Genomic DNA, 10,117 nt, shown 5'->3' with positions numbered 1-10,117 from the left:
AGATGGCAGATGATTGGAAGTTTTTCGGTAAGGGTTCTCGATCCAGGATTCCTTTGATTTCTGCGTTGTCCATGTCTCGTTTGCTTTAGAGAGGAGCAGAAGGATTCCCGATTTATGCAGTAGATGTGCAGAGGTCTAGTCCTGAGTTGACTGAGATACCGGTGGTTAGCGAGTTTCCTGATGTGTTTCCAGATGAGATTCCTGGTTTGCCGCCGATTCGAGAGATCGAATTCAACATCGAACTTGCACCAGGTACTGAGCCCATTTCGAAAGCACCTTATCGAATGGCTCCGTTAGAATTGAAAGAATTGAAGGAGCAGTTAGAAGATTTGATTGCCAAGGGATACATCCGACCTAGCGTATCGTCTTGGGGTGCTCCAGTGCTCTTTGTGAGGAAGAAAGACGGTTCTATGCGACTCTGCATCGACTATCGCCAATTGAATCAAGCGACGGTCAAGAACAGGTATCCTCTACCTAGGATCGATGATCTTTTTGATCAACTGCAGGGTTCTTCAGTGTATTCAAAGATAGATCTGAGATCAGGGTATCATCAACTGAGAGTTCGCGACGAGGATGTGCCTAAGACAGCTTTCAGAACCAGATATGGGCATTTTGAGTTCGTAGTCATGTCGTTTGGGTTGACAAATGCTCTAGCAGTTTTCATGGATCTGATGAATCGTATCTTTCAGCGGTTTTTGGACGAGTTCATCATTATCTTTATTGACGACATTCTGATCTATTCAAAGAACCGTTCTGACCATGCCGAGCATCTGAGGATTGTATTGCAGACTTTGCGAGCCAAACAGTTATATGCTAAGCTATAGAAGTGCGAGTTCTGGTTGGACTGAGTGGTTTTCTTAGGCCACAATTTATCAGGAGATGGAATTTCTGTTGAACCCAGTAATATCGAGGCAGTTATGAATTGGCCGAGACCGACATCAGTGCCAGAAATTCGAAGCTTCATGGGTTTAGCAGGGTATTATCGCCGATTTATCGAGGGTTTCTCTTCAATTTCAAAGACGATTACCCAGTTGACCCAGAAGAATGCACCGTTTGTTTGGTCCGAGGAGTGCGAGGCCAATTTCATTGAGCTGAAGAAGAGATTGACCAGCGCTCCGATCTTGTCAATTCCATCAGGTACGGGAGGTTATTCCGTTTACTGTGATGCTTCTCACCGTGATCTTGGATGCATTCTTATGCAGAGGAAGCACGTCATAGCTTATACTTCGAGGCAACTGAAGCCGCACGAGACTCGTTATCTGATACATGACCTTGAGCTTGCGGCGATTGTGTTTGCTTTGAAGACCTGGCGCCATTATCTTTTTGGCGAGTCGTTTGAGATATTTTCTGACCATAAGAGCCTGAAATACTTGTTTTTCCAGTCCGAGCTGAACATGAGACAGAGGAGATGGATGGATTTGCTTAAGGACTTCGACTGTGAGATCAAGTATTATCCTGGAAAGTCGAATGCAGCTGCAGACGCTCTTAGTCGGAAGCTTTGTTCCTTATCTCTTTCTACGAGGAGTGTCTCTCAATTGATTGAAGACTGTTGTACTTCTGGTTTGGAGTTTGAAATCGATAGGAGATCCATCAGAGTTTTTGCGATTCAGGCCGAGCCAGAGTTGTTTCAGTTGATCAGAGAGGCACAGAGATCCGATCCGAGCATTCAGAGTTCGATAGAGAAGGTTCGATCAGGTCATCAGTCAGAATTTCAGGTCAGGGATGATATGCTATTCGTGAATAACCGTATTGTTGTGCCCGATGTTTCTGAGTTGAGACAGCGTATTCTTCGAGAGGCGCATTGCAGTCGGTTCAGTGTTCATCCAGGAGGCCGAAAGATGTACAACGACTTGAATACTCAGTTTTGTGTGCAATCGATCGCAGCACTCTTCATTAAAAAAAAATCCTTTTCTTTTGGTTTTCGTTTGTGATGCTTATTGATTGATTAGTCCCTGAATAGATTATTAGAAAACGGGGTCTCACATTAAGTTTAATGAACAGTGCTGCGATCGATCGCACGAACTCGTGGGATCGATCACACGCAAATTTCCAAAGTTCTGCCCGAGACAAGAGGGCTGCGCTCGATCGCACTAAACTCATGCGATCGAGTGCACCCGAAAATCCAAGGATGCTGCCCAGAAATCCACAGAACCGAAAGAGGCTAAACAAATCCATTTCATTCAAGCTTCATAACAAATACATGCACTACGAATTCCACATGCATAATACAATACAGTACAAGCCGAAATACAAACTAAGTTCGACGATAGGGTTCGTTCGACTAATCAAAACAATACAAGTTCAACGACACGACCCTACAAAACACGGTTTCTCACTTCTATCAATTCTCACCCCGAGCTAACCCAAACAACTCGATCCAGCTCCTGATCCTCCTGTTGCCAAGTACACATACAAATAAAAACAACAGCCGGATAAACCGGTTAGAAATACAATTTTTAAGTAAAAGGGACAGGCATACAATATCAGTTAAACATCTCATATCGAAATGTAACAATCATCAATAACTCAAAAGAGAGTGAATGTATGCATGGCTTCAAAAGCTCGGGACTATCAAATCAGATAATCGAAATATCAATCGGTATTCGGTTGGGATCCCGGGGCCAAGTCACTACAACAACCCACCTACACACCCATTTGGGGCGGATGTCGCACGACTCAAACCCCTAGACTTCAGAGCAACTATAAGAAGTATTCTAGTACTTGGAAAAACTCAAAATTCAAGACCACTTCAATATAGCTCCCTAAATCGTCTAAATTCAAAACGAATCGAATATTCGGCTCAATATGAATGCAAGTGTAATCAACATAATCAATCAAGTTCAACACAAGCAATTAATTAACATGCAGTATGTGATTTTCGGGGCTCGAGAATAAATCAAACTCGAGTATTCTACCCCATTCGAATCAATGTCTTCTTTTACCTTTCAAGTCCGTCGAGGATTCAAATTTGAAAATAACAACGAACTCAAATAAATAATCAATCGAATCACAACAAATCGAAACAAAGAAATTCAATCAATATACCGTCTCCAACTCTCGATTCGATTCAACTTCCAAGCTCAAACCAAACCCGAAACTCCAATCCAAATCTGAAAATGAAGAATATACGGATTCGATATCAATCCAACAAGTCAATCAAACCCGGAAATGAACCGAACAACAAACGATAATCCAAACTCGATTTCGACGGCATAACGGCTATAAACGGTCAAACCAAAAATCTCCAACAACAACAAACAATCCCAAACCATCCACAACATCTTCTAAACCAACCAAAAAATCCAAAATCAATCAAATCCATCAAAATCCAACAACCCCATTTTTGAAATAATGCCTCAAAAATCAAATAAAATTCAAACTTCGATTTTTTTTCAAACCGACTTCGAATACACGATCTATGCTAAATCAAGAACAACATACTCCAAGATTATCAAATTCTGACAACCCAACAAAAATCAAAGTCCGAGGATCGTAGCAAAACTTACGTCAAAACGAAGCCCTCGTTCCGGTGATCGTGAATCTCAACTCGGAATGAAAATCTAACGGTCGGATCGTGCGAATCGGATGGAAGAGAAGCTCGAAATGTCGTCTCCCATGGCTTCGACTCAGTACGTACGAATGGAGAAGGAAAGGAGAGGTATGGAGTGATGGGAAAGGCAACTTGCCTTAAGATAATATATAAAATCCACATTTGCATTATGGTCCCTCAATTCTTTAAAGTTTGCAAAATGACCCCCTGCGAATTATCAAACGGCCCTCAAATACTGAAAATCCTAATTATCTCAATTAAACTTAAATATAAAAAAAATCGGGGCATTACAGTACTAATCTTTGATAGCAGTCCACTGAAGCTCAATAGGTAGTCAACATGTATATCCCCAGAATACAATCGAAGTCATCCATCGCAAGAACCATGAGATTTGCTATCAGAATGTTTCCTTAGAACTCTAAAGGGCAACCCATCACTAGATGCTTAGCCAAAAAAGATTGACCCGTCGGAGTAGAAACAAAAACTACTACGTCTAGTGAAATGCATGATAACTTATGCCTCTTAACAAAATGTGCAGAAATGAAGAAATGAGATGCACCAGTGTCAATAAGTATAAGAGCAGGTATTCCATATAACAGAAATGTACCTGCGATGACTTTCTCATTCTCCTCCACTGCCTGATCATTCCTCAAGGCAAACACCTGGCCAGAAGTCCCCGGCTTCAAATGAGAACTCCCAGCATACTGTCTGAAACGACCTCTAATTACTTATAATTAATAAGTAAATAATACGGATTTTCAAAAAATTTTATAAAAATTTCGGCATGACCTATTTGTTTAAGTGAAAACCCGCCTGTCTCAGACAGCAAACAAAATAAAATGAAAGAAATAAACAACCGACGACACGAGTAAACTTAACTGAGAAAAGAACGAGAACCCAAGGAAGAGATTCGACATAACAAATATCCAAAAGTGTTTAAAAATCTAATGTTTACATGCCCAAAACAATTATAACTAAACATTACATATACATTTGACAAATAAGCAAAATAAATGCTTCATAACATATAAATTCTAGTAACCATGTGGAAGACGAGCATAGGTCGAAGGGATGTGTCGTGCCCGCATCGCAGTCCACTCGATAGTCTTGCCCCTCGATCTAAATAAAATACTCCTCACCTGAAAATAATAAGTGTAGTGAGTCTAAAAGACTCAGAAAGAATATGGGGGGATAACGAGTACTACGTAAATACAAGCACACGCATATTTAGAGTAGCATATACTAAAAATACTTTGTGCCCTTACCTGAAATAAATGATTTTTAAATAAATGGAGTGAACATGAATGAAACATATGCATGGCTAAGTCGAACATAAATAATTGAATAAGCTGATCTGAACATAGTCATAAATATTGAACTTAGATCCTTGGATTGTGACTCTGTGATTTCGATCATGATCATGGCTGCAGTGCACTATGCCGCAAGGAAGTCATGATAACACCCAACTCGTCTTGCCCATACTTGATAAGGGAAGCCAGGATTTCTCCCAACTCGTCCAAACTCATACTTTGTAAGGGAAGTCGGGATTTCTTCCAATTCGTCCAAACCCATAAATTTTGTAAGGGAAGTCAGAACGTCTCTCAACTCGTCCAAACCCATACTTTTTATAGTCACAATCATCTCACTTTGTTCCAAAAAATATTTTTTTTTTTGTTCTAGAATATGAGACTTAGCATGCATATGTAAATATGACGTACATGTAAATATTACTCGATAATCATGCATATGACTCACACAAGAATGACCGGGATGGTGATTTAGGAAGCCACCCAAAGGATGGAAATTTAACCCATAATTTAGCGCTTAAGACAATTCGAGCGGTTCGCCCGTAAAATTTGTAACTTACTCGATTCTTATTAAAAAAGGATTCCTCTTGAAACCACGATTCCATGACACTTAGAACTAAGTAGGTAAATCATCCTTGGAGTTTTATTCCTAAGCAATCATTTTATAAAAATTTTATTTCCGGGCAGCAAGCTTAAAAGCCTAGAATTGTGCACCTTTACATCCAAAAATCTAGAACTCAACCAAGACTTAACCGGATTGATTCCCCCTTGAACCGACATATTCCCAACATCTTAGACTAATTTCAGACCCGAGCCCTTGACCAAAACCCGAGTTTAACCCTGTTTTAAAAATTAATTTCCGGACAGCTCAAACATCACCTAGAATTCTGCTCATGTTCTAGTTTTATATCCCATGAAAACCTTAGCTATTTGACTCCCATCTCCCAAGAAAATAATCTAGGACCATGACCAATGCATTAGACTCACTCACACCACTAAACCATCCCCTCAAACCCACCTAAACTCAGCTCAACTTAACTCAAAAATGGCAGCCCTTAAACACTACCAAAACCGAGCCCAACCATAGCCAACTCGAATGATCCTCAACTCCACTTACAAGTTAAACATCAAGCCATTTTATACACTACCATGTGACTACAATTCACCCATGGTAGTCCCTAATTTACCATCCAAATCAACACAATAAAACACCACAATTTTGAATCACATGATAAATATAAATTCCTGAAATTCGAACTCACAAGGCAAGCTCATTTTTCTGAAAATTTCAACCACAACATGGGATGTTTTTTTCTGGAAAAATTCGAAATCCTATAGCATAAAAAAATAATCTGGACACTTTGAAGGTAGCATGGCATCCAAGCATCCACACTTTAAGTTCAATATTCCTTTCAACCCCCAACAAACAACTAAATTCTCACTCATGAAATGCTAAATCTGCACAAAAATTTTTGAACCAAAACAGGGCACCTATACTTATATATTTCAAAGGTTTGATGATATGCAATACACACAACATACAAAACTACATGATGAAAGGAAGGAGAAGCCATATTCTTGCCTTAGCTACAAACAACCGAAGAACAAGTGCTCAAGTGGGCTGCAAATCGATCCAACAAGCTCCACGAGTGGAAGCCGAGCTGCCAAGGAGGAGAAACCAGCTCGGTCAGCTTGCCGTGGAGGAGCTTTGGTAAAGAAGAAAGAAAAATATGGGCTGCGGCATCGAGCTTGCAATTTTGAAGGATAGATGGAGATTAAGTCGATGGCCGATCCAATGAGCTGCAACAAGCGGGAACCGGGCTCAAAAGAAAAGGAACTAGCTCGACCAGCTTGCCATGGAGGAGCTTCGCCAAAAAATAAGAGCCGCTGGCGGAGGGAAAGCTTGAAGGAGATGGAGGAGCCGATGGAGGTGCAAGGCGTGAGAGATGGAGAGAAAATCATGGATGTGTGTGTGTGTAAAGGTTGAGAAATGGGTGTGAATTTTAGGGGCTAGGGTTATGTATTAAGTTTGAGTGTATATGAGTGTGTAAGTATAGATGTAAGTATATAAATGTGAGTGTGTGAGTGTAATGGGGAAAGTGCTACTACAACTTAGTAGCTAGGACTATAATTTAAATTGCACTAAATAAAACACAAGCTTGAAAATTTTAATTTAAAAAAAATATTAAATTGGATTTTACTAGTTCGGAAATTAAAAATGCTAATTTTCGCAAAAATTTAAAAATAATCTCTAGTGCGCGGAAAAAATGGATTTTGAGGCAACTAATTCTTTAAAGAATTTTAAACACTAACTTAGAATTAGAAATCAACACTTTAAATATTTTGATGTCACAGCAATAAATAAAATTTTTAAACAATAAACAGAGCGATTAAAAATAATTTTAAACGAACTATACAAACGTTTAAAAACAATTTAAATAAATACACTAGCAGAAATAAAACATTTAAAATGATTTGAACAATTAAAAAAAATTTAAGTAAATAATCTAGGCATTTAAAATAATTTAAAATAACTAACCGCTAAACTTAGGTTATTTAAAATAAATAAATTGGACACTCAAAAATATTTAAACAAAATAAGCTAAACTGTTAAAATCATTTAAAAGAATAAACTAAGAAATTAAAATCATTTAAATATGCAAGCTTAAACCTTTAAAATATTAAAACAATTAAGTTGCACAATAAAAATCATTTTGACAGATAAACTTAAACAATTAAAAATATTGATTAAATAGTTAGTACAATAAAAATCATTTGAATAAATAATAAAATATTTTATTAACACATAATTAGCATAAAGAATTTAAATCAATTAAACCTAAAAATAATAATTCTAATATTTATTAAATTTAATGCATGTGATTTAGTAAATTGGATTTTAGGCGTCACACTTTCCCTGCGATCTCTGCTGAATGGTAGCCTGAGAACCCGATCCTGAACCAGAACTTGAATCGCCTCCTCCAGCTAATGGACAATCCTTTCGGAGATGACCAACCTCTCCACATCGAAAACATGCCCCAGAAGCTTTACGGCATTTTTCTGTCGGATGGTTCTTCCCACAATGGTCGCATTTCTCCTTCTTTCCAAAACGAACAACACCACCGGAATCAGATGAAGAAGAAGTAGATCCGGACTTCTTGAAAGACTGAGCATGGGGACCCAAATAACTCGCAGGTCTAGAATGAGAGAAAGACCTGTTACGCCGAATGCTATCCTCCGCCTGGTGACAACGGCTCACCAAACCCTCATAGGTCATATCATCACCGACCGCCACCCTATCATGAATCTCCGGGTTAAGACCCTGAAGGAACAGATTGTACTTCATCTCAGAGCTGTCAGCAATCTCGGAGCAATAGGATAACAGATCAAAGAACTTATGCTGATACTCGTCAATCGTCATAGATCCCTGACGTAAACTCAGTAACTCACCCGCCTTCGCCTGACGGAGTGCAGGAGGAAAGTACAACTTCTGAAAAGCTGTGCCAAACTCGGCCCAAGTAGCAATTCCTCTCGCCGCAACGAATGGTGCAGAAATGAATCTCCACCACTTACGGGCTCACCCATCCAGAAGATAACCAAGATTCTCCATCTTCTGCTCCTCAGTACAGTGAAATGTCTGAAAACAAGTCTCCATGCGATCTAGCCAGTTCTCCGCATCCTCCGGAGTCTCGCCTCCGACCAAGGGCTTAGGACCCATCTATAAGAACCGGCGCACACTGAAACGGTTATCATGACGAAGATGATGGCGTTCCCGATGACGCTCCCGATCACCATCGCCCCAACGTCCACCTATACTGCCATGGCTACTCTGATCATCACGATCCGCCATCTACAAAATTACCTCACAGTTATCTTATGCAGAATCTAAATCCCAAGAATACTATGCATGCTCTGATACCATAAATGTAGTGACCCTTACCGAGATCACCTACTAATCAAAAACTTAGGCATGCAATTAACTTAATTAAAATAATAAGCCAGAATTAAACTGCGGAAGCAATAACAATATACAATCCCAAGAAAAAGAATTTGTAAATACCCAAATAGTTATACAACCAAATCGAAATACTGTATCAACCCAATACAATAAAATCTTAGGCGAAGCTCCAGTTGGCCAATCCACTGTCTAGCCCCTCTTGGATCCACCCGCCTCATCCAATCGCAAACCTGCCCCATGGAATAGGGTGTCCAGATACACAAAGTACGAGACGTGAGCATAAAACACTCAGCACGAGAGTATGAGTATACATGCATGCAAGTGTACCTCCTACTGACTAGAGGCCAAGAATCAGATAACAAAGACAGACCGGGCCCTGGTATGTAACACGTTGTGCCGTCGCTTCAGAAGGTGGCTTACATACCAAAAACCAGTGGATACTCCGGACCCAAATCGATGGAAGTCCATCCATTAACGGGATAGGGTAAAACCCTACTACTAGACATCTCAAAAGAGATAGCTCAATATGCAAATATATGCAGCATATAATCATGTCATATAAATCATGCATTCACATAATACATGCATATTCAGTCAGGATTCTCGAATAGTATTTCCGTACCTCAATTACTAGGCAAGCTCTACCAGCTCTAGATCCACGCCTATAGTCCGCACTACACTGCCAAATGATACTAATATCATTATAGTGCTCTGAAAGCCTTAACTAAGCTATTGCATACTCCTAAATATTTTTAGAAAGCAAAAGCTATACCTGCGTCCGACGTCAGCCCTTTGCTGTCGATTGCCTCAAAACTAGGCCACAGCTCCGCTACGAAGCCTGGACCGCTATGCCACTTTCGGATTCCCAACGGGATACCTAGAAAGCCCTAGATCTAAGCTAGAAGACCAACGAATCGAGAGAAGAGAAGTGATTGGTGCGTCTGAAAATGAATCTCGGCACCTCTATTTATAGACGGAGTTCGGGCCGTCCGAACTGGCTTCGGAGCCTCCGAACACGTTCGGGCCATCCGAACTCAACTTCGGAGCGTCCAAAGTCCCATCAATACATCAGCCGTGATGTCATCTTGCTGACGTAAGCAATGACATAATACTGGACTCCGATCGGGCCGTCCGAACCTGCCGACGGAGCATCCGAACACGTTCGGAGCCTCCGATCCTGGCTTCGGATCGTCCAATCACGTTCGGAGCCTCCGATCTTCCTTTTGGAGCGTCCAAACTCAAGGTCCCTAATTGAGATTAGTTCTTTAATCTCTTTATTTGGTTGCGGACTACTACAGAAGC

General features: G+C 40.2%; 1 long non-coding RNA gene across 7 annotated transcripts; it reads right to left on the bottom strand.

Annotated features, from left to right (window-relative positions):
• Positions 1-2,276: 2,276 nt before the first annotated feature.
• Positions 2,277-6,870, bottom strand: LOC140882669 (uncharacterized). Of its 7 annotated transcripts, none has more exons than XR_012150255.1 (6): positions 6,440-6,870; positions 4,593-4,689; positions 3,842-4,258; positions 3,507-3,757; positions 2,943-3,110; positions 2,277-2,393 (listed from the first exon to the last, which is right to left on the bottom strand). It is a non-coding gene; the product is annotated as an uncharacterized lncRNA (long non-coding RNA). The 7 variants fall into 7 exon arrangements; XR_012150257.1 differs by having other exon boundaries at positions 3,046-3,110; XR_012150253.1 differs by having other exon boundaries at positions 2,277-3,110; positions 3,842-3,968; positions 4,158-4,258.
• Positions 6,871-10,117: the final 3,247 nt, after the last annotated feature.

The sequence above is a fragment of the Henckelia pumila genome, chromosome 2 (assembly GCF_033568475.1).
Source record: "Henckelia pumila isolate YLH828 chromosome 2, ASM3356847v2, whole genome shotgun sequence".
NCBI classification, from domain to species: domain Eukaryota; kingdom Viridiplantae; phylum Streptophyta; class Magnoliopsida; order Lamiales; family Gesneriaceae; genus Henckelia; species Henckelia pumila.
Note: the sequence above shows the minus strand (reverse complement) of the source record. Positions and strands in the feature narration are given on the sequence as shown.